The sequence below is a fragment of the Martes martes genome (assembly GCF_963455335.1).
Source record: "Martes martes genome assembly, chromosome: 8".
NCBI lineage: Eukaryota > Metazoa > Chordata > Mammalia > Carnivora > Mustelidae > Martes > Martes martes.
The window spans coordinates 128399707-128424510 of NC_137895.1; the positions used below are offsets into that span (position 1 = coordinate 128399707).

Sequence of the window (24804 nt, forward strand, 5' to 3'; positions counted from 1 at the left end):
GGGTCTGGTCCCAGCTCCCGGCTGTGGCCCCGGAGAACTCGCGCCCCCGGCTTGGCCCTCGAGGGGAGCGCGTACCCAGGGTCCCCTCTGCTGACTTCAGCCCTGGACCCAGCTACCCGGGGCGGGGGGGGGGGGGGGGCGGCGCGGGCTGCTCTTCCCCGCGTCCTCTTTCATCACTCTTGACTGGTTTCCTGCGCAGAAAATTGCTTCAGGGACAGACGGGGAACCTGTCTAACCCTCGCTCGTGCGGCAGCCCAGGAGCCCCCAACCTGACCCCTTGAAAGGATTTCCTGGGGGGCATTTTAGGGAACTGTAGGTTCAGTGCAAGTCGTGTGAGCATTTGAGAGAGTCGCAGTCGGACGTGTCTTAGGGTGTTGCCTGACTTTAAAACTTTTGGACAGTTGTTCTTTCTTTTTAAAAACATCTTTACCAGTGATTGGCCTTTTCACTTGAAAATAAGATAGAGGAACCATTTGGACATCAGGAGTCAGTCTCTTAATTTGGCTTGGAGTGAATGTCCAGAGTGCCATTTTACAGCATGAAGGAAACTGAGTAGGATGTCGTATCTGGGAGTCCCCCTGAAGACTTTGCCCCCTGCACCCCTGATTTTCCCTGTGGGGACGTATTTCTTACTTATACCGTTGTGGAACATCAAACATGTAGTTTCTCAGAGTGGTACCACTCAGAGTAAAGTGGTTCTAAAAGGACTTTTAATGTGTTACTAAGAGAGAAAAGGAGTAACCGAGGAAAGTAACGTGGGGGAAAGGTACATGAGTTTATTACTCCCCGGGATATTATTTCTGGCCACAAAATGCGGTTTAAATAAAGGCAAGGGTACTTAATTCCTGCTACTAATTCTCAGTTCTAGGCCTCTGAACAGGAATTTCAGAAAAGAGGGCTTTTGTCCACTGGCAATTTTCCCTCTGGCCTCATGGGAATAGTCTTACAGTTAAAGACTGGCTAGCAAAATCCACAGAAAATCTGCCAAGAAGTCTTCTATAATGTCTTCCGGGTGGTGTTTCATGCCTGTTTAATATGTTGTGAAACATCTCAGGAATATAATGTCATCTTCAGGCTATTAATACTTAATAATTTTCACACTGATACTAATAGTTGTGTCTCTGTTGGGTCTTTGGGAAATTTGGATTATAGCTCCATATATGCCTGTAGCTAGACAAGGGTGACTTTGATTTAATTGCTTTAACGTCCCTGGACCCGAGATAATTTATTCGTAAAGTGAGATTGTTGGACTAGAGGATGTCTGTCATTACAGCAGCAGTTGGGGGACTGTTATAGTTCTTTGAATTTGTCTTGTCTGCTATGCTGGCAAAGTTAGAATTGCTGATCACACAGAAAAGAACAGAGAAAATCATAATGATAACAGATTTTTTTAAAAAGATTCTATTTATTTATTTGACAGAGAGAGACCGCACAAGAAGGCAGAGAGGCAGGTAGAGGGAGAGGGGGAAGCAGGCTCCCTGCTGAACAGAGAGTCCGACACAGGGCTGGATGCCAGGACCCTGAGACCATGACCTGAGCCAAAGGCAGTGGCTTAACCCACTGAGCCACCCAGGCGCCCCATGATGACAGATTTTGTTAGAGTCTAAAATATCGACATTTTTGAGGTCTTTTGTTTCTAAGAAGTTCCTCTATAAAAATAGTCAATTTTGAGTATATATCTAAGATGGCAGATTTCCATTCTGTTGGAAAACTGAGATGAGGAATTGATGTGCCCAGGCTTGGGCAGGTGGATATTAAATTTCAAAATTCTCCAATTATTATTTCTCAAGAAATACAACTTTATAATATGGATTACTTCATGATTTAGTTACTTTAAATCTTAAACACAGTACTACTGGGTTATACAGTTTCCATTAATTGTTTCATATTTATTTATCCTAGGAATGTATACCAATCACCTACTTTTTTAACCTTTATTTACTTATAATAAAAAAGTTCTTATAATAAAAAATGAGGTATTTTCATATTATTATTAGAACGAGCTATTTATAAAACTTATTGCCATAAATGTCTGTGTTTGATATGCTACTCTGAATTTCTTCAATCCATACTACTTTCAAAAGCATTATTATTTTCAGTTACTTCTAAATCCTCTTCTTATTTTAATTATCTTTACATCCAAAACCTTTGAGTCCACAATCTTATAATAAATTAAGTTGGCATTTCATAGTTTACCACAACGAAATATTTTCCATTTTAAATACCTCATGAGTTAATTTATAGGCAATAGAAGGATCTTAGTAATTCTTGCCTCAAAATAGAACAATTCTTATTAACAAAAGTATTATTTTAGTATGTAAATATGTCTATATTTTATGTCAGTTCTGTCATCCTGTGTGGCAAGTAGCTTAAGGTTCAAGAAAATTATTATAAATTCTAGTACGTAATAAATGCCAGGATTTGAAGTATTAGATTGGTACACTGATTGTATAGTCATGTGTACCTGTATTACAGTTATAGTTGTCATGAGAAACATGATTTGTAGGGGAAACTGCTCTATATTTGGAAAAGTTAATAGTAAGATGTCTCTTGAGTAGAGACAACAGCAGGACTAAGGAAGGGCACTGAATGAGCTACACTCAGTTTAATGGGCTAGACTGTACATGTGGCATGACAAGGCGGGGCCTGTGGACAGCTTCTAGGGACTAGAGGATGGGACCTGCCACCGCCACATCCTCATTACCCAGCCAAATTCCTGGGACCATAGCTGGGACTCAAAAAGTGTTTGCTAAGTGTCTAGATAATATTAGTTCCCCGTCTGGGTTGTACCATCAAAATGTCACAGGTCCCTGATCTAGGCAGCCCCATTGATACCAGTCCTGAGGTCTGAGCAGGTAGAGGTGGAGTATCACTCCAAGGAACCATTCCTTCCCAGCACGCACTGTGAAGCTTGAATTCACGATGCAGTTTCCAAATGTTTCCTGAAGATTGACGATGCACTTGAATCATTAAGAATCATATCGTAAGAGCTATCTTCTTTCTTCTCTGTCAACTCGGTTTCCTCTTTATCACCAGATGGTGATCGTAAATAAAGTCTTTTTATTTAGCTTAGATTTTGGACCAGACATTGCTAATTAATTTAGGTGTGTCATTACATTAATCCTCACATCCTGAGCCTATGCCATTGTTATTATCATCGAGGAAATGAAAGCACAGAAAGGTTAAGAAGGTTACACAGAGAGTGAGAAGAGGTGTTGACCTTTGAACTGAACTAGTCTCATACCAAAACCCTAGGAGCTGTCACAGGGACAGAGCTCAAATGGTGAAAAAACATGGGACCTTTCTTCAGTGAACTTCTAGTCTAGTTGGGTGGGGGTACATTAATGAGCAGTTATAGTTCTATTCGTGACCAGAATTGTGTGCTGTGGAAGCAGATATCAGATCCCTGTACCACAGTGGGGTCAGGGAAGAAGGGAGGATGAAATGAAGGTAACCAAGGAACCTGCCTTGCTATAGTGGGAAGACAAGATATTATAATCAGTTGTGAAGTTATTATCTTTATATATGTCTTTTGAAAAAGTAATCTGCTTTGGCAGCCATCACATGTTTTCATTTTTATCTTTATTCTCATCCCTCTTGATAGCTTGCTAGGTTGATTTAATCAATAAAGGAATGAGTGTAATTTTTTTGTTGTTTCTGCTGGGGACCTTTCTGATTTGATCTCTTACCGCAGACTCATCAGTGAGATGGTTATGGGCTCGGGATGGGTATAAGTGCTAAATCAACAGCAATTATGTTGCCACAAACTGGCTAGAAGATTTATGCCCGGAGAGCTATATCATATCAAACTGGAGGGAAAATAAAGAGTGGTAGTAGAATAAATAAATGCTAGACTGGATTTATTTTTGTCCTTCCTTTCTTATTATGAAGTGTTTCATACATATAAAAGATGGTGTATAATGTATATGTAAATTATAACAATAAAATGAAGCCAATACCTGGATACCTGTCACCCAGCTGAGGAAGTAAAATATTACCAGTGTATCTTCTGACTTCTTCCTAATAGCATTCTCCTTTTTTCTCAACAGACACAATCAGTATTGAGAATGTGCTGATTTTTTTTTTAAAGCATTTAGAAAGCATGTATATGCATTTGCAAACATGTCAAACTGGGAATTAAGAGTATATTGGCACTTGGGAAACTGAGATTAGAATCTCCACCATCTGTAGGCACGATTATAAATAGAGTGCCCTGTTAAGTGAAGACAACTTATTTTAAATAACATAAAAGCCAAGTGGCTTATAAATGATTGGGAGTAAGTACCATGGAAATAGTTTATCTTAGGAATAAACCCTTAGGAATTAGGGTTTATCTTAGTCATTACTGAAATGACCAAGATTCACCAGTGGATAACTGTAACTTTTAAGGGTAATAAAGAATATATAATTTAGGAACTGCTCCTTTTTTCATATTACTTAGATTTCTACTTTAAATACAATTCAGTCATTTGAAAAATATTTGCCAAGCACTATTTCAGGTGCTTGAGACATGTTGGCGAACAGGAGAGGCAAAGATCTCTGCATTTATGGAGTTTATATTCTAATGGAAAGATACAGACAATAGTCAGTAAACAAAATTAATAAGTAAATAATATAGGTAGTAGTAAGTGAAAAGTGTCAAAAAAAAAAAAAAGAGTTGAGCAAAGTAAAGTTGTAGTATTTATTTATTTATTTATTTAAAGATTTTATTTATTTATTTGACAGACAGGGATCACAAGTAGGCAGAGAGGCACACTCCCTGCTGATCAGAGAGCCCGATCCCAGGACCCTGGGATCATGACCTGAGCCGAAGGCAGAGGCTTTAACCCACTGAGCCACCCAGGCGCCCCAAAGTTGTAGTATTTAATAAGGTGGTCAGGCTTGACCTCATTGGGTAGATATGATTTGAAAAAATTTTGACGGCGTTAACTAAGAGGCTGTGTGGGAGAACCGTGTTCCCAGCAGTGGGAACAGCCAGGGCCAAAGCTGTAAGGCAAAGGTCTGACTGGTATATTCAAGAAACAAGAAGGCCCATGTGACTAGAAGGTATATGAACAGGAAGAGAGTAGCAAGAGGTGTGGTTGGAGAGGAACACAAAGAGGTGGCAGATCATGTAGGGTCTTGTGGGCCATTATAAGAGTTATCACTTTTACTGTGAGTGAAATTGAGGGGTGATTGTAGGCTTCTCACGAAAGGAGTAGCATGATCTGACTTACATTTAAAAGGATCACTCTGACTGCTTGAGAATAAGCTGAACGAGTAAGGATGAAAGCCAGGAGCCCTTTAGGAAGCTTTGGGAATCACCATGTATTTTGAAGGTAGAGCCAACAGGATGTGGGGTTTGAGAGAAAGAGGAGTCAGTGATGACTCCAAAGTCTTGGCCTAAACATCTGGAAGATGAAACTACCATCATATCATTTGACAGGGGAGGTTGGAGAGGAGATGGCAGAAGCTCAGCTTCAGGTATGGATATGAAATATCAACTGGTAATAACTATGCACTTATTAGATAGAAGGCTAAGGTCATTTAGGTTAAGTAGTTATTTGGGAAGATACTATTATTTTGATTTTACAAAATTAGAAATGATAGTTTGAGGGTTAAAGAAATGGAACATAAAGCCAGATTTTTTAGATCCTGAAGCTTTAACCATTCTTTCAAAATTTGCTGGAGGGAAGAAAAAAAAAAAAAAAAACCTTGCTGAAAGGGCTGACCAATAATCTTTATTATACAGATAAGAACATAGTCAACTAATCAGTAATCTTCCACCTCTGTGAGACTCTAGACAAGGAAAATTATTTTTAATGAGTGGAAAAGCAAGAAATAGATACTAAAGATCACACATAAAGTGCTGCCCAGGGCCACCTGGGTGGCTCAGTGGGTTAAAGCCTCTGCCTTCAGCTCAGGTCATGATCCCAGAGTCCTGGAATCAAGCCCCACATCGGGCTCTCTGCTCAGCAGGGAGCCTGCTTCCCTTCCTCTCTCTCTGCCTGCCTCTCTGCCTTCTTGTGATCTCTGTCTGTCAAATAAATAAATAAAATCTTTAAAAAAAAAAAAGTGCTAACCAGTGACATGGGCTTTGGTAATACAAGGTTTCTCTGATTGTGTTTAATAGAAGATTCTGAGGGACAAAGGACAGAGGCCTTTTCCAAAAAGATTCTTATCTCAACCAAAGGCTAAGATATTTATATTTTCAAAATCTAAGACCAAATTCAGAAGAGAGGGGAGCTTTCCTCTTGGCATGGCTGGATTTCAGACAGATGCAAGTGTTTGAACAGGGCTAAAGGGTCACTAACAGCTGTTGAAGAATGTTAGATGACACCATTATAGTATTTGAAAAGCTGAAAGTACTTCCTACTTCATTAAGAAGTAGACTGAAATGGTGATAATTTATACTTCATTTGTTCTGGCTATAACAGGCATCAAAACAGCATGGTTATGGAATGTTAGTATTTAGTGGAATGCTGCTTTAGTGGTCGATTACCGTTTAATAGACTGTTTTTCACCAGGCACAACTCCAGTCTTCAATTAAGTTTACTAAGATTTCATCTCAAAAATAAAAGAAAGAATTCGTTAGGGGAGAGGGGAATACCACACATTTTTCACAGATTTACAGTATATTAATTATGTTACTAATTAAGTAAATTTATCTAAGGCTCTGTTTATAGTACAACATTAACAAACTCATTCATGCCTGCTAATAACATAAAATTCACAACTGACAGGTCAATGAACTGAGTAGCTTTAGTATATAGTATTAGTTTTTTTTTGTTTTTTTTTTTGAAGAGGATGGCTTCCTTCTGATTAAATTCCATAAATGATATGGCTTAGCAAACCAAGACTATTTCTTAACATGCTTACTAATTCAGTGACATTATATTTACTGTATTGCAAGCAACAAACATAAATGAAGGTGCTCGGGCCATGACTGTGGGTAAATGCAATCCAATGCTGTAAACACATGGCTCATAAGACCACTAGTGAATACAGAAGCTGAAATTCCAAGGTAGCTCACTCCACTGACTATCAGAGCAGAGAAGCATCCCTCAAAGTGAGGCTTACAGAGGGAGTATGGTTCTTAACATACCTATGAGTTGCATGAAACTGCTCAACATGCTACAATCAGAATTTTATTTTATTTTTTTAGTTTCAACACACATCTATTGAAGGCCAACCATGTGCCCAGAGTGAAGGATATAAAACAGAATAAGATGTGGCCCCTAACCTCAAGAAGCTTCTAGTTAAGTGGGAGAGACAGGCCTGTAATAAACATGTTCCAGTGTCTGATATGCAATGATAGGTGCAGAAATAATATGGTGAAGAAGGCACTATAGAGAAGAGATTAATGGGGGCTGACCAAGAGGCACTTTAAAGGATAAAGGTATTTCCAGGTGCCCAGTGGAGGAAGGCCACCCGAGCACCACATGTATGAAACAGTTTGGCAGTGCTGGAGCATAAAGTACAGTGGGAAAGGAAATGGGGCAATTCTGATTTAACTCTTGGTGAGTAATATTCAAATTGGATTCGTATGATACGGCCACCACAATCTACCATCTTTGAGTCAAACGTTTAGGCACTTGTAATAACAGAACTGTAGCACTCTAGACCAGCCCTGTTCAATAGAACTGTAATGCAAATCATATGTATAACTTCAAATTTTCAAGAAGCCACATTAGAAGCAGTAAAAAAAAAACCAATATCACTAATTTTAGTAATATACTTTAATTCCTATATATCCCAAATGGTCATTTAGCTGATTAATATTAATCATACTAAATTGCATTAAGCTTAAGTAATACTAAAATTATTGGTGAAGTCTTTTGTTCTTTTTCTTCATACCAGGTTTTTTAAACCAATCATATTTTACCTTGATAGTACATCTCCATTTGAACTAGCCACCACTGAAGGGCTCAACAGCCTCACGAATTACCTGCTACCAAATTAGGTAGCACAACTCTAGATAATGGCACAATTATTGTATCCTATGTGCTGACTCTTCAGATGCATGGAAGATATTAGATGAATTATGAAGTAAACTAAAGGAAAAAGAAGGGAACAGCATTTTCTATTAGTATGGAATCTATCCCTGGAACCTGATTTTAATTCATATTTAAATCTGCTCTCAAATACTTCATTAGTCCTCTAGCAGCAAGAACAAACAAACTTAGATTATCATTGCTTACCTTCCTTTTTACTCTTTCTCTTCCCCTCCCGCCCTATTTTTTGGATTCTGCCTAATACTAACAGGGACCAAAAAAGAATGGAAATAAATGGTGGAGCAGTATGCCCTAAACCCACATCCGCCAAAATGTGAACTGTTGCCCTAGGCGACGGTGGTTACCACCTCTCTCTCTGAACCACCCTCTCCCCCGCCCCGTTTCCACCTACTTAGTTCATAAGCATCAACAGCAACTCTCTTTGCTGTGGTTGCCAAGTCTAGAAATACACCTCCTGGGGGTTCAGGGAGGGCAGGTAGTGATAAGATTTGGAAGATGGAGTTGTTTTGATTCATGGGTTTGGTATGAAAAAGCCTCCGGGATATTCTGATGCTCTCTCTTGTTCAGAATGGTTAAGAATCTCTGTCGTAGAAGCAGTACTTACAGATGTCCTTCCCAGTGGCCCGGTCCTTTTAAAATGCCTGGTCGATGAAAAAATGGCAGTCCAGCTTAGGTTCTAGGTATACAGAAATGCAACAAACAAAAGTACCCATCCAGTTGTGAACATGGGAATGTGTGTGTGAATATGTGACTGACATTTGTCCACTACTGTTTTAGATAGAGAACGTAGTAATAAAAGTAACTATGATGTTGATAACAATAATAGCTGATACTATCGCTTTCTATGCACCTGGCACCATACTAAGCACTGTACAGACACCATCCCGTCCCCGTAGGAGAGGGTCTGTTTTTCATTGCCATTTTACAGCTGAAGAAACTAAGCCAACCAAGAGGTTAAATACCTGCCCAAGATTACCCAGCTGCTGAGTATATTTACTGAGTAAATAGTGTGTGTCAGCACTTGATGAAAATACAAGGTTCTGTATCTGAGCTCATAATGTAGTGTGAAAGGCACACAATTATATTAGAACTGGACATATAGACGTTATAACAGAGGTTTGAGCAAAGCAGCTGCCAGTTTCCACCTCTTAATAATCACAGCCCTTGTTTTCTGAAGGCAACACGGAGTGCTGATTGTGAACATGAACTTTTGAGTTAGACCCAGGCACAGTCCAGTTCACCACTTGCTAGCTACATGAGCAGAAATTACTTAATTTCTCTAGGCTTGAGTTTTAAAACTATGAAATTAGAATAATGTCACCATGTCAAGGGTTGTTTTGAAAATTAAATGAGATGCTCTGGGTGCCTGACCTGTAATGATTGTTCCATATTTATAACTCCTACTCTAGTTACTTTAAAGTTGGTGTTATGGGGCATCTGGGTGGCTCAGTGGGTTAAAGCCTCTGCCTTTGGCTTGGGTCATGATCCCTGGGTCTGGGATCGAGCCCCGCATCAGGCTCTCTGCTCATCAGGGAGCCTGCTTCCCTCTCTCTCTGCCTGCCTTTCTGCCTACTTGTGATCCCTCTCTGTCAAATAAATAAATAGAACCTTTAAAAAAAAATAAAGTCGGTGTTAGTATATTAATATATATTAATAGGAGCTAGCATATAGTGAGTTCTAAGTGCCAACCATGACACTCTGCCAGGTACCAGCAGAGTTAAGGTATAAATTTTGCCTCTGCAACATAGTCTAGAAGATAACAGTACATATTAAGAGAGAGATAAACCATAAGAAAGCTGATGAACTGTCAAATTACTGATCCTCACACTGCTGCTACCAGATTCAAGATAAGGGTAGATCACCAGGATCCAACAGTGAGCCTTGAACTGTCCTTCCATAGTGGGTAGGATTAATATAAGTTGAGAAAAAGAAGAAAATAGCACAGAGACAATACAAACGGTATATATGGAGGGAGAGAAATAAACTACTTTCACTGTAAGCAAAGGTTTAATGAAAGATGTTGATGAATTTGGAATGGTGTGTGCGGTGGATTGTTGATGAGCTCATCCTGGAAGATATTTTCTCTTACCAGCTTTTCTAGCCAGCTGGGAACATGCCAGGATGGCCTGCACACAGGCAACAACGAGGGCCATAGATCAACCATCTAGCCTCGGCTTCCTGGCTAGACTAGACTAGACTTCCTGACCTGCTCCTTCACCTTCTGCTTGTCTTTCTCTGATTGACACGGACTTTCCAGATTTGGTGTTTGTACCCTTTGGAAGAAGAGTGCTCAGATAGCCTACTGACTTGATCTTGGAGACAGCTGCTGTTCTTGGGCTACTCACTCCTGGAAAAGGCATCAGGGGCCAGTTGCCCCTGGTGCATATTGACAGAAGAGGGCCTTGAATGGCCCTCCACAATTTGGTATAAAGGAACAAGAGAATAATTTCATTTTTGACAGGCTGTCTCTGCTGTACAGCTTCGTTTGTGTTACTCAGGAACATGCTGGGACAATGAGCCAGATGGTGTAAGGAGTTCAGACTCTTTACCAAAAGGCAAATAAATGATAGAAATGCCATATTTTTTAGGTTATTGAAATATGAAGGTGAGCCATGAATTAAGCGCTGTGAACTTATTATCATAAAAAAAGTATTTAAGGTTTGTAGTTTAACTTAGTAAAGTTACATGGTAACTGTTCTGTGAAACACATATAAAACACATACACTTCTAGAAGTTGAATTTCACTCCATATCTATTGATTCAGTTGTTTGGGGTTCTTGAGGTTTGGGGGTATTTTCTTTTGTTTTGCTGGTATCTGTGTATTTTAAATCAAGGATTAATTTCTATGCCAGGTTAATCAGTAATCTTTCTATGGTTGGACTCAGTCTAAGCCAGTATTGTTGGAGTTAGGTTCTTTGCAGGAGCAATGATAAATTTACCCTAAATCTGTTTGGAATAGTCCTGGATTATAGCTTGCTGTTACAGTTTCTTTATATTTTTATCAGAGTGGCTGGTTCACTGCTACATACATTTGCATGAACGACTCAGTGAGTGTTTTCTGATTCAATGTGCAGAACACTGTAAGTTATTACATCATAGAAAGGGAAAAAGACCTTTTGGGGGGTGAACTTAAAGTATAAAAACACTCTGTTCTCAATAGTATCCATTAAAAATGACTCGTACTCCACAAAAATGAACTCAAAATAGATCATAGACCTAAATGAAGTGCTAAAATTGTAAAATTCTTGGGAAAAACATAGGATTAGATCTTTATAAACTTGGGTGAAGTAATAGTTTCTTAGATACAATACCAAACAAACACACACATGCACAAATTGATAAATTGGACTACTTTCAAATTTAAAACTTCTGTGCTACAAACAGTGCCATCAAGAAAGTGCAAAGACAATGCACACAATAGAAGAAAATATTTTATTTGAAAATTCTATACAGAGAGTCCCCACCTTATAATGGTTCAATTCATAGTTTTTTTTAAATTTACCATGGTGTGAAAGCAGTGCTCATTCAGTAGAAACTGTACTTTGAATTTTGGATGTGGATCTTTTCCCAGGCTAGCAATATATGATGCTGGGCAGCAGCCCCAAGCCTCAGCCCTGCCAGCCTCACGATCACAAAGCTCAACAACTGATACGCTTACAACTGTTCTGCATCCACACAACCATTGTGCTTTTCACTTTTAGTGCATTGTTCAATAAATTACATAAGATATCCAACACTTTAGGGGCGCCTGGGTGGCTCAGTGGGTTAAAGCCTCTGCCTTCAGCTCGGGTCATGATCCCAGGGTCCTGGGATCGAGCCCCACATCGGGCTCTCTGCTCAGCAGGGAGCCTGCTTCCTCTTCTCTCTCTCTGTCTGCCTCTCTGCCTACTTGTGATCTCTGTCTGTCAAATAAATAAATAAAATCTTTAAAAAAAAAAAAGATATCCAACACTTTATTATAAAAGACGTTTTGTGTTAGATGATTTTGCCCACCTGTCGGCTAATGTAAATATTCTGAGCACCCTTAAGGTCAGCTAGGCAAAGCTATGATGTTCAGTAGGTTAGGCATATTAAATGCATTTTTTACTCAGGACTTTCACCTTACAATGATTTTATTGAAACGTAACCCATCTGTGTTTGTTCAGGGACTTACATTCAGAATATTTAAAGAAGTCTTATGACAACAACATAGTAATACCTATAAAAGACATATAATCTGTTTTTTTAATTAAATTTTTTTATTTTTTTATAAACATATAATGTATTTTTATCCCCAGGGATACAGGCCTGTGAATCGCCAGGTTTACACACTTCACAGCACTCACCATAGCACACACCCTCCCCAATGTCCATAACCCCATATAATCCATTTTAATACTAGGGAGAGGCTCTGAGTAAACTTTTCTCCAAAGAAGATATAGAAATGACCAATTAGCACATGAAAATTGCTCAGCAACATTAGACAAACGGGAAATGCAAATCAAAACCACAGTGAGAACTTCATGCTGACTAGGAGGGTTATACTTAAGATGACAGACACACGTATTGATGAGGACATGGAGAAATTTGAAACTTCAAACACTGCCAGTGGAATATAAGATCCCACCACAGATTTGGAAAAACAGTTCAGCAGTTTCTCAAAAAGTTGAAGTTATCAGACAACCCAGCAGTTACATTCCTGGGAATCCTGAGAGAAATGAAAACCCATTCCATGAAAAATCTTGTACACATATATTCATAGCAGCATAATTAATAATAGCTGAAAAGTGGAAGCAACCCAAATGTTCATCAGCTAATGAATGGTTAATCAAAATATGGTGTTTCAATACAATGGAATATTCAGCAATAAAAAGAAACAAAGTGCTGATAGATATTACAACATGGATGAACTTTGAAAACATTATCCTAAGTGAAAGAAGCCAGACAAAAAAGGCCACATTTTTTTTTCAATTTTATTTAAATTTTCCATAGTTAGCATGAAGTGCAATATTGGTTTCTGGAGTAGAATTCAGTGATTCATCACATAAATACAACACCCAGTGCTCTTCACAAGCACCCTCTTTGATACCCATCACCCATCCAGCCTGTACCCCACTCACCTCCCTCCATCATCCCTCAGTTTGTTCTCTATTGTTAAGAGTCTCCTATGGTTTGTTTCCCTCTCTCCTCTTTTTCCCTCTCTCCCATATGTTCACCTGAGTGAAGTAATATGGTGTTTGTCTTTCTCTGACTTATTTCACTTAGCATAATACACTGCAGCTCCATCCACGTCATTGCAAATGGCAAGATTTCTTTCTTTTTAACGGCTGAGTAATATTCATATATGTATGTATATATGTATACGTATGTATATATGTATGTCCCGTCTTCCTTATCCATTCATCAGTTGAATGGACGTTTGGGCTCTCTCCATAGTTTGGCTATTGTTGATAATGCTGGTGTAAATATCAGGGTGCATGTACCCCTTAGAATCTGTATTTTTTTATCCTTTGGGTAAATATCTTGTAGTGCATTTGTTGGATTGTAGGGTAGTTCTATTTTTAACTTTTTGAGGGACGTCCATACAGTTTTCTAGAGTAGCTGAACCAGTTTGCATTCCCACCAACGGTGTAAGAGGTTTCCTTTTTCTCCACATTCTCACCAACATCTGTTGTTTCTTGCGTTGTTAATTTTAGCCATTCTGACAAGTGTGAGGTGGTATCTCATTGTGGTTTGCATTTCCCTGATGATGAGTGACGTTGAGCATCTTTTCATGCATCTGTTAGCCATCTGGATGTCTTTGGAAAAGTGTCTATTTGTGTCTTCTGCCCATTTCTTAACTGGATTATTGGTTTTTTAGGTGTCAAGTTTGATAAGTTCTTTATAGGTTTTGGATACTAACCCTTTATCAGATATGTCATTTGCGAACATCTTCTCCCATTCCATAGGCTGCCTTTTAGTTTCTCTGATTGTTTCCTTCACTGTGCAGAAGCTTTTTATCTTGATGAAATCCCAGTAGTTCATTTTTGCTTTTTGTTTCCCTTGCCTCCTGCAATGTGTTTAGTAAGAAGTCGTTATGACCAAGGTCAAAGAGGTTTCTGCCTGTGTTCTCCTCTAGGATTTTGATGGTTTCCTGTCTCACATTTAGGTCTTTCATCCATTTTGAATTTATTTTTGTGCATGGTATAAGAAAGTGGTCCAGTTTCATTCTTCTGCCTGTTGCTGACCAGTTTTCCCAACACCATGTGTTGAAGAGACTGTCTTTTTTCCATCGGATATTCCTTCCTGCTTTGTTGAAGATTAATTAGTTGACTATGTAGTTGTGGATCCACTTCTGGGTTCTCTGTTCTTTTCCATTGATCATCTGTTTTTATGCCAGCCACCATACTGTCTTGATGCCTACAGCTTTGTAATATAGCTTGAAATCTGGAATTGTGATCCCTCCAATTTTGTTTTTCTTTTTCAATATTCCTCTGGCTATTCGGGGTCTAAAATATAAATTTTAGAATTGTTTGTTCTAGCTCTGTGAAAAATTCTGGTGGTAATATGATAAGGATTGCATTAAATGTGTAGTATAGACATTTGAGTAGTATAGACATTTTAACATTTGAGTAGTATAGACATTTTAACAATGTTTTTTCTTCCAATCCATGAGAATGGAATGGTTTTCCATTTCTTTGTGTCCCCTTTAATTTCTTTCCTAAGTGTTGTATAGTTTTCAGAGTACAGATTTTTTTTTTTTTAAAGGGGATGGAGAAGGGGCAAAGGGAGAAAGAGAGAGAGAATCTTAAACAGGCTCCACGCCCAGCACAGGGCTCGATCTCACAATCCCGAGTTCATGACCTGAGCCATAATCAAGAGTTGGACACTTAACCAGCTGAGCACCCAGACACCCCACAGTATAGATCTTTAACTCTTTAGTTAGGTTTATTCCTAGGTATCTTATTGTTTTTAGTACAATTGCAAATAAAATCGATTCCTTGATTTCTTTTTCTGCTCCTTCATTATTGTTGTATACAAATGCAATAGATTTTTGCACATTGATTTTCTGTCCCGCAACTTTGCTGAATTCATGTATTAGTTCTAACAATTTTTTGATGGAATCTTTTGGGTTTTCTACATAGAGTATCATGTCAAAAAGACAACATATTGTATGGCTTCTTTTATATGAAATGCCCTAAATAAGCAAATTTATATGGAGAGAAAATAGATTGGTGATTGGTTAGGGTGGGGGAGGAAAATGGGGAGTGACTGCTAATGAGTATGGAGTTTTTTTTTTTTTTCTAAGATTTTATTTATTTCACAGAGATAAAGAGACCATAAGAGAGGGAACACAGGCAGGGGGAGTGGGAGAGGGAGAAACAGGCCTCCTGCTAAGCAGGAAGCCCGACGCAGGGCTTAATCCCAGGACCCTGGGATCATGACCTGAGCCGAAAACAGACAGTAAATGACCAAGCCACCCAGGTACCCCAAGTATGGAGTTTCTTTTAGGAGAGAAGAAAATGTTCTAAAATCAGATTTTAGTGATGGTTGCACAACCCTATGGAAATACCAAAAACTATTGAATTATAAATTTTAAATGTTATATGACCTATATCTTAATAAAACTATTTTATTTAAATATGGCATGCAGGGTCTGTGTTCAAGGTGCTGCTCTAACCCCTAAGGAGATGAAAAGATGCGTTAGAAGCAATCTGTGCTCTGACTCCAGTACCTTAAAGAAAGCATCTGATGTGCCTAGGGATTATAAAGAAAAAGTAGTTATAGCAGCAGAGGAGGTTTTATGGGAAGAGCATGATGATGTCTGGAAGATGAAGTCAGAGAAATTGTTGGGGATTGGACTATGGAAGAACATAAAAGCCACATTAAAGAATATAGACTATATCCTGCAGACAGGAGAAAGCCACTGAAAAGTTTTGCTAATTGAAAGGCTATGAAGAGAACTGGGTTTTAATAAGAAAACCCTGATGGCAATTTAGACACTGGATTAAAGGAGAGACTAGAGGTTGGGAGATAAATAGTAAGCAGATGACAGAGTCCTGGTGGGACCTGTGGAGGACCTGAACTAGGGTGATAGCTGTGGAAAGACCACATGGGACAAGTTCAAGGGCATCAGGAAGGCTGCATTGACCAGACACACTGGCTCCAACTGGCAACCTCAGGAACAGATGGCTAACAAGAGGCCCCTGAAATTCCTGAGAATGACTGAGGGGAGATCATTGAAATATAGGTAAAGACACATGTAGTCTTGTTTTTTTTTATGTGGTGGGAGTATTATCTGGGCAGAGGGATAGTCCACGTCTTGGTGGCTCCTTTTAGCCGTAAGTCTGAGTCTGGTCATCGCAAAACCCACAGCTCTGAGGTTAACCCACCCTTGTTTCTTCACTGAGCCTGTTCTTGCCTTGTCTCATCTACTTTTCCACTTCCTAATGCTTCTGTTTCAGTTCCACAATTCTCGTGGCTCACACACTTGACTTCAGTGCCTTCTGCCCAAACACCCAGTCTCAGCGTCACTTCACTGCATCGATCTTCCCTGGCATCTGATTAGCACCCAGAGCTGTGATGACTTTCTCCCCAGTTCCCAAGATGATCACTAACTTAGATCTTACTCCACCATGACCTATGTTGGCAAGCCGGGGGTGTGGGGGAAGGGGGGTGTTGAGGAGCAGGGTGGAGAAGAGGAAGCTGGAAGGGGGCCATGTTGTGGTTGAACCACTGCCCTCTGTGGGAATGACCTGTGGACAACGGAAGTATAAATGCAGGACTTGGTGTGAGGAGAGGAATTGAGAGCTGTTTCTGCTTCACTCTGCAGAAGTATCTACAGAGATTAGATAATAGGAGTAAAGATAATAGAAAACAAAGATCAGGGAGGATCTACCCCCAAAATAATCCTGAATCACAACTAAAATGACTAAATCATTTTTATGAAGTGGTAACTTCATTGCTGCCTTTGTTTCAAAAAGTAGTTATAGCGGCATCTTTATTCATATTTATGAAATCTGGATATTTTTATGGTCATACCTTTGCCAAGACAGCCACCTAGACAACAGGAAAATGAGTGGAATGGAAGGTGTGAGGACTTAAGGTGTGGTTTCTTGGAAGTTTTACTGGGCCGCCTATCTGGGAAAGTTCATGAACACCTGATCAAAGAAACTAACAAGGAACAGTTTCCCATTTTTCTCTCAGTGTCCCTAACAAAATTAACCTAAATTGTCCCTTGATATATTATGTCTTTTATATCAGGACATCAGTGAACATCAGTTGCAGTGTTCTAAAATAAATTATTGGTGGTTAAGTTGGTACAAAATAAAGACTATAATATGCCAGCCAAAAACATTTAGACTGCATTTCATTTTATGTTTCCCATTATGGTAAGATTATAAAGCACCAAATTCTTTAATATTCTTCAATATATTTCTACATTCTGTTATGTTCCATCATTGTTTTATTTTTATACTATTACTGGTTTGCTTTAATTATTGTCATTGTGGAAGGCTTTCATTCTTTCCCCCCCCCCTCCAAATTTCCTCTGAATTTGACTCTGGCTAAAGCAAGTATGTGTGTGTGTTTATGTTTTCCTATGGCTATTTTCTAGGTAGTTTGAAATTGTCCTTCTGAAATTTTTTCCTCTAATCCCAAAGTTGTTAGGGAAATACCTTTTTCTTAAGGATTTCTTTTATTTATTCAATATCTTATTAGTATTTTCCATTTTACTCTATTTAACTGGAAAATACAGCCTATACAATTTCTCCTTTAGATTTATTGAGATTTTCTGGTATATGACTAGTTTTCAATAAATATCATAAGCTAAGGCTTAATTTTTAATGCAAAGCCTGATTTTTACTCAAATCTGTTCTAATATCTTAATTTTTTTCCATTAATCCATCCTATATAGAGAAGAAATATGTCACCATTGCTAAGGACATAATTTTATAAGCCAAATCTTTAGTATTATTTCTATATGACATTGATTTAGTCTTCAAAATAATTTGAATACATAAAAGTATATATTTTTGGCTAGAAAGTTTAATAATGAATCACTTCTGAGCCTAGACAAATAATGCTAAATTCTTACTTGCTGTTGTTGCTCCAGAGAAATAATAAAAGTAATTAGTTTCTGACAAGAAAAACACTCCCTGGAAAGCTACTAAGCGTAGTAAAAAAAAATAAATAAATAAACAAATAAACTGTCTTTTGTAAAAATAATCATAAAATTCACCAGTCAGAAGCAATACACGAAGGATACATTTTCATTTGAATTTTCTTTTCACTAAGAGCATGGGCGAGAAAGATAAGGAACTGTTGAAATACCCTTGCCGCCTCAAATTGGTCACCTCAAATTGATCTGGCAATGTTTTGGAGAGGAAAGTCACAAACATATGGGGTGGAGAAGAGTCCCTTTTCCCTTTTTTTGTGAACAGCTCTCACAGTGGAATTTAATGAAAAAGCAACGTACGGAATGGAAGAAAATATCTGCAAACCGTGTATCAGATAAGAAGTTAACATCCAAAAATATATAAAGAACTCATACGACCCCATAGCAACAACAACAAAATCAACAACCCAATTTAAAAATAAGCAGAGGACTCAGACGTTTTTCCAAAAAAGACATACAAATGGCCAACAGGTACATGAAAAAGTGCTTAACATCACTAATCATCAGGGGTGCAAATCAGAACCACAGTGCAATATCACCTCACACCTGTTAGAATGCCTGTCATCAAGAAGACAGGAAATAATGAGTTGGCGAGAATGTGGAAAAGGGGAATCCTAATACACTGTTAGGAATGTAAATTGATTCAGCTCTTATGGAAAACAGTGTGGAGGTTCCTCAAAATATTAGATATAGAACTACCTTATGGTCCAGCAATCTCTCTTCTGAGTATATATCCAAAGGGAATGAAAACAGGATCTCAAAGAGATACTTATACTCTCATGCTCATTGCAGCATTATTCACAATAGCCAAGATATGGAAACGACATAAGTGTCCATCAATGGATGTGTGGATAAAGAAGATGTAGTATATTTTGTAAAAGATTTTATTTATTTGTCAGAGAGAGAGCACAAGCAGGGGGAGCAGCGGGCAGAGGGAGAAGAAGGCTCCCTGCTGAGCAAAGAGCCCAATGCAGGACTTGATCCCAGGACTCTGGGATTATGACCTGAGCCGAAGACAGATGCTTAACTGACTAGGCCACCCAGGTGTCCCGATATGGTATATATGTATACATAAAGGAAAATTATTCAGTCTTGAGAAAGAAGGAAATCTGGCCATTTGTAACAAAACGGATAGACCTTGAAAGTGCTGTGCTAAGTGAGATAAGTCAGACAGAGAAAGACAAATACTATATGATCTCACGTAAGTGAGAGTATAGACTCTAAAAAACAAAGCTCATAGAAACAGAAAGTAGAATGGTGGTTTCCAGGAGCTGGAGGATGGGAGCATTGGGGAGATGTTGAAGGGTATAAACTTGCCACTAGTAGATAAGTAAATCCTCAATCCACAGCATAGAGATTATAGTCAATAATACTGTATTATAAACTTCAAAGTTGCTAAAAGACCAGATCTTAATTGTTTTACCACAAGAAAGAAATGATAATTATGTAACATGATAGAAATGTTAAAGCTAACATGTGGTAGTGATCATACTGCAGTATATAAATGTATCAAATCAATACATTGTATACCTTAAACATACGTAATGTTTTATGCTCAATTCTATCGCAATTTGAAAATGTATATAATATGTATTAACCTCTGCTTTTGCCAGCATGCCCTTTAAATCATCGGTATGGACTTGAACCCAAATGTGACTCTTAATTCTATTTTAAATTATGAAATTAATACATGATGGAAAATTTGGAAAATAGAGAAAAAGAAACCAGGACCCTAATACAAGCACTATTTCACATGTTGATTTATCTTCCAGTATTTTTTATTTGCCCCTTGTTTTCTTGCATTATTATAAATTAGAATATAAGTCATTTGTATCCTGATTATTTTACTTAAATATATGGTTAAAAATAATAGCCATTATTTTAAAAAGTAACCAAAAAAAATACATTGAAAAAAAATACAGTACCATAACAGTCCTTCCTTTATTTGTTGGATGTTCAAATTGCTTTTAATTTCCAATAATGCTGCAGTTTCACTTTCAGGCATATAGTGTTCTTTCATAGTGCGTAAATTGAATTAAATTCCTAAAGGTTGAATAAGTAAAACAAAAAGAACGAATATTTCTATGATATTAGGTATTTAATAAATATTTGTCAATGAATGAATGAATATAAAATCCTTCACTACTTGTAATGATCAGAAGACAGAATCTGGGGCCCCGGTGGCTCAGTGGATTAAGCATCTGACTCTTGATCTCAGCTCTGGTCATGATCTCAAAATTGTGAGATCTAGCCTTGCATCAGACTCTGCACTGGGCATGGAGCCTGCTAAAGATTCTCTCTCCCTCCATCCCTGCCATCACCTTCTCAAGAAAGGAAGGAAAGGAGGGAGGGAGAGAGGAACGAAGGAAGGGAGGGAAGAAAAAGAAAATAGATTCCATTTTAGTTTAAATGGAAAGGAGTTTACTACAAGGCATATGACTGCATATAAAACTGGGGGGGCTGGGGAGTTAGGTTTGATGTTGACAGTCAGGAATAACAGGCAGGAGAAATGCCCAACTGTACCTTCAGAACTGTTGTGGTGAAAGGTCACTGCTGCCAGTACCCCCTGCTCAATCTCAAATGATAGGGACACTAAATTCTATACCTGAAATCAATATTACACTCTATGTTAAGGAACTGGAATATAAATAAAAACTTGACAAAGGTAAAATAGAAGGGACAGGACAGCTGCACCTGAAAGATTGTTTGTCCACATGTGGCTTTCAGTTATGTTGCTTATTTCCACCTTGCAGATCCATGTCATTGTGTCTCCTTGACTTGATCACAAATAGAACCCTAACTGCAAAGGAGTCTGGGAAATATTATTTCTAGATTTCCAGTTTCAGGGTTATGGGAACACATTATACAAGGCACTCAGAGAATGTGTTTCAGAAAGCCACTTAGTAATATCTGCCATAGAATAATAAAGAAGGAAAGGGAGGAAGGTTGAGAGGAAGGAGAGAAAGAAAAACCTTTTTTCTATGACTCTTAACAGTTTTAATGTTACACTCAAATTCTTCACCCAATTTGAATTTATTTTGTGTATGATAGTGGCATAGGGATCTGATCTTATTTTTTTCCAAATGGATAGCAATTTCTTAAATAATTTCTTATTTCTACTGGTTATTATTTGCCAACATTTTCATATATTAAATTCTGTAATCTCTCTGTTCTTTTCTATTGCCTTATTTGTGTAAATCTTAAAGTATCAAATTTTTTTCTTTAAAATAAATTTTTGGGGGCCTCTGGATGGCTCAGTCATTAAGTGTGTGCCTTCGGCTAAGGTCATGATCCCTGGGATCAAGCCTTGCATAGAGCTCCCTGCTCGGTGGAAAGCCTGCTTCTTCCTCTCCCACTCCCCCTTCTTGTATTCGCTCTCTTGCTGTGTCTCTTTCTGTCAAATAAATAAGTAAAATCTTTTAAAAAATTAAAATACATTTTTTTAATCTTAAGTACATTATTTAAGAATAATCTTTTATTTCTTTGATGAAGTTTATAATAAGTTTGTCTGCTTTTGTTCATTTGTTTTACTCCATCTGGAAATTTGATTGAAATTGCAGAAAGTTTTGTATTCATTTAGGAAGAATGATAACTTCACCATATTGAATGTTCCTTTCTGATAACATGTTCTGTCCATTTGTTCAAGTTCAAGTTTTCTTGTATGCCATATAGATTTCTCTGTCTGGATTAACAAATTGCTTATTATTTATTTCTGTATTCTTCATAGCTTTTACTGCCGTTACAAATTTGATTTTTTTGCCATATCCTTTTAACATTTATTAGCTGGATTTAACATTTATTGCTAGATATATAAGAATGTTGTTTTGTATATATTTATATCACATCTACTATCTAATTAAATTTACTTTTTGCTTACATTCCATGTAGACATTTATGTCACCTGTGTATGATACTAATTTCATCTTTTCCCTATTGGCTATTTAGCAAATCTATTGAGGGACTTTTGTAAATAAAGTTTGAGATCAAAGATGGTGGTGAAGTAGGAGGACCCTACGCTCCTCTCTCCCATGAACACAACTAGATAAATGCCAAATCATCCTAAATATCCCAGAAACTGGCCTGAAAACTGACAAAACAAACTACACAACTAAAGGGAAAGAAGAGGCCACATTGAAGAAGACAGAGATTTAGACAAAATGCAACGTGGAGGAATTTATCCCAAATGAAAGAACAATATAAAGCCACAACCAGAGATCTTGGTGAAACAGATATAAATACATGCCTGATGGAGAACTTAGAACAACAACCATTAGGATATTCACTGGGCTGGAGAAAAGAATAGAAGACACCAGTGAGACCCTTACCCTAGAGATAAAAGAGTTAAAAAAAGAATCAGAGATGAAGAATACAATAAACGAGATTGGCAACAGGCTTGATTAAATGAACTGCAGGCTGGAAGAAGTGGAGGAATGAATTAGCGACCCAGAAGATAAAATAATGGACAATAATTAAGATGAAGAAAAGAAAGAAGAGTATACAACATGAGAATAGACTTAGGGAACTCAGTGACTCCATCGGTAATAACATTTGTATTATAGGAGTCCCAGAAGAAGAAGAAGAAGAGGAGGGAAAGGGGCAGAAAATTTATCTCAAGTAATAGTAGCAGAAAACTTCCCTAATCTGGGAAAGGAAATAGACATCCAGATCCAGGAAGCACATAGAATGCCCATCCAAATCATCAAAAGCAGGCTAGCACTGAGACATATTGTAATTAAATTTGCAAAATATAGTGATAAAAATCTTAAAGGCAACAAGACAAAAGAAGTCCTTAACTTACAAGAGAAAACCCATAAAGCTAGCTGGAGATTTCTCAACAGAAACTTGGCAAGCCAGAAGAAAGTGGCATGATACATTCAAAGTACTGAATGGGAAAAATCTGCAGCCACGAATATTCTGTCCAGCAAGGCTGTCATTCAGAATATGAGAGATAAAGAGATTCCCAGACAGACAAAAACTAAAAGAATTTGTGACTATTAAACCAGCCCTACAAGAAATATTAAAGGGGACTCTTTGAGTGCAGAAGAGAGACCAATAGTGACAAAGAAAGGAAAAGATCAGAGAAAATCTCAAGAAACAATGGCAAAATAAGTAATCAAATGGCAATAAATCTAACTAGAATTTCAATAAAAACTTGAGAAAGAAAAAAAATGGCAATAAATATCTATCAATAATTACTTTGATGTAGGAAACAGTCAACAAACCAAAAGACAACTGACAGAAGGGGAAAAGATATTTGCAAATGACATATCAGATAAAGGGCTATTATCCAAAACCTATAAAGAACTTATGAAACTCAATACCCAAAGAACAAATAATCTAATCAAGAAATGGGCAGAAGACATGAACAGACATTTCTGCAAAGAAGACATCCAGATGGCCAACAGACAACATGAAAAAGTGCTCAACATCACTCAGCATCAGGGAAATACAAATGAAAACCACAGTGAGATACCACTTCACACCAGTCAGAATGGCTAAAATTAACCATTAAAAATTTAAAATTAAGGTTTTAATTAAGAGGTTTTAATCAGGAGCACATATTGGATTTAATCAACCACCTACCTGTTCACCATGCATTAAGATGATAATATGGTCAGTCATTTAATATTTAAGATCGTGAATTACTCTAATATATTTCCTACTGGTAAGCTGTCCTTGCATTCCTGGTTATTATGTATTAATTTTTTTGTATATTTCTGGAATCGATTTTCTAAAATATTATGTGGGATTTTTGCATCATGTAGGTAGTATTAATTTTTCTTATTTTTTGATTACTTTTTTAATAGCAACCTATTCTTGTTGCTATGTAATCTTAAAATTCTCTGAAGGCAGCATTTGAAATTTTTCAAAAATTTCTTTTTCATTTCTCTCATCAACTCTGTATCCTCAGGAGTCAGTGCCCTGGTTTTTAGTCTTGAGGCTCCCATGCTCTTGTTTTTTCCTCAAATATTTCATGACCCTTGTTGTTGATTCATAATTTTTTTAAAGATTTTATTTATTTATTTGACAGAGAGATCACAAGTAGACAGAGAGGCAGGCAGAGGGGGAGGGGGGGAAGCAGGCTCCCGGCTGAGCAGAGAGCCCGATGCGGGACTCGATCCCAGGACCCTGAGATCATGACCCGAGCCGAAGGCAGCGGCTTAACCCACTGAGCCACCCAGGTGCCCATGTTGATTCATAATTTTAATGAAAGGGCTAGAATAATATAGGAAAATCGTATGGATTTACTTGGCAGCTGTTACAACCCTCTTTTTTTGGCTAGAAAGCTGACTGTAGGGTCGTTTCTATAATTGAATGTGGGGGTTAAAGACAGGCAGCTTTCCCCTTTGGTTTGTGTAACAATGAGGCATATAAATTTCTCCCCTCCATAAATGCTGTTTATTGAGGCCAGCAAAGCTTTGTGCTGGAGGTGGAGCACATGAGAGTTCTTAGTGCATTTCACTGAATGTGAGCATTTCTCTTTCCACTCCCTTCTGATTGACTGAATGAATTGTTAGCTGGTTGGATTGGAATCTGCCTGTATGTCATGCATCTCCAACTTTCAAGGCACCGCTCTCCTTGTTTTGGGGTGCTTAATAACTCAGCTTAGGAATCAATAAGACACTTCCCATGTTATTTAAGGCAAATATTCTTGCTGATTTTAGACTGGGGCAA

General features: G+C 37.9%; 1 protein-coding gene across 1 annotated transcript in view; it reads left to right on the plus strand.

Moving 5' to 3' along the window:
• The window catches only part of APBB1IP (amyloid beta precursor protein binding family B member 1 interacting protein), a 108882-nt gene that overhangs the window by 525 nt on the left and 83553 nt on the right, over positions 1 to 24804 (plus strand). The gene's annotated exons all lie outside the window — the stretch shown is intronic.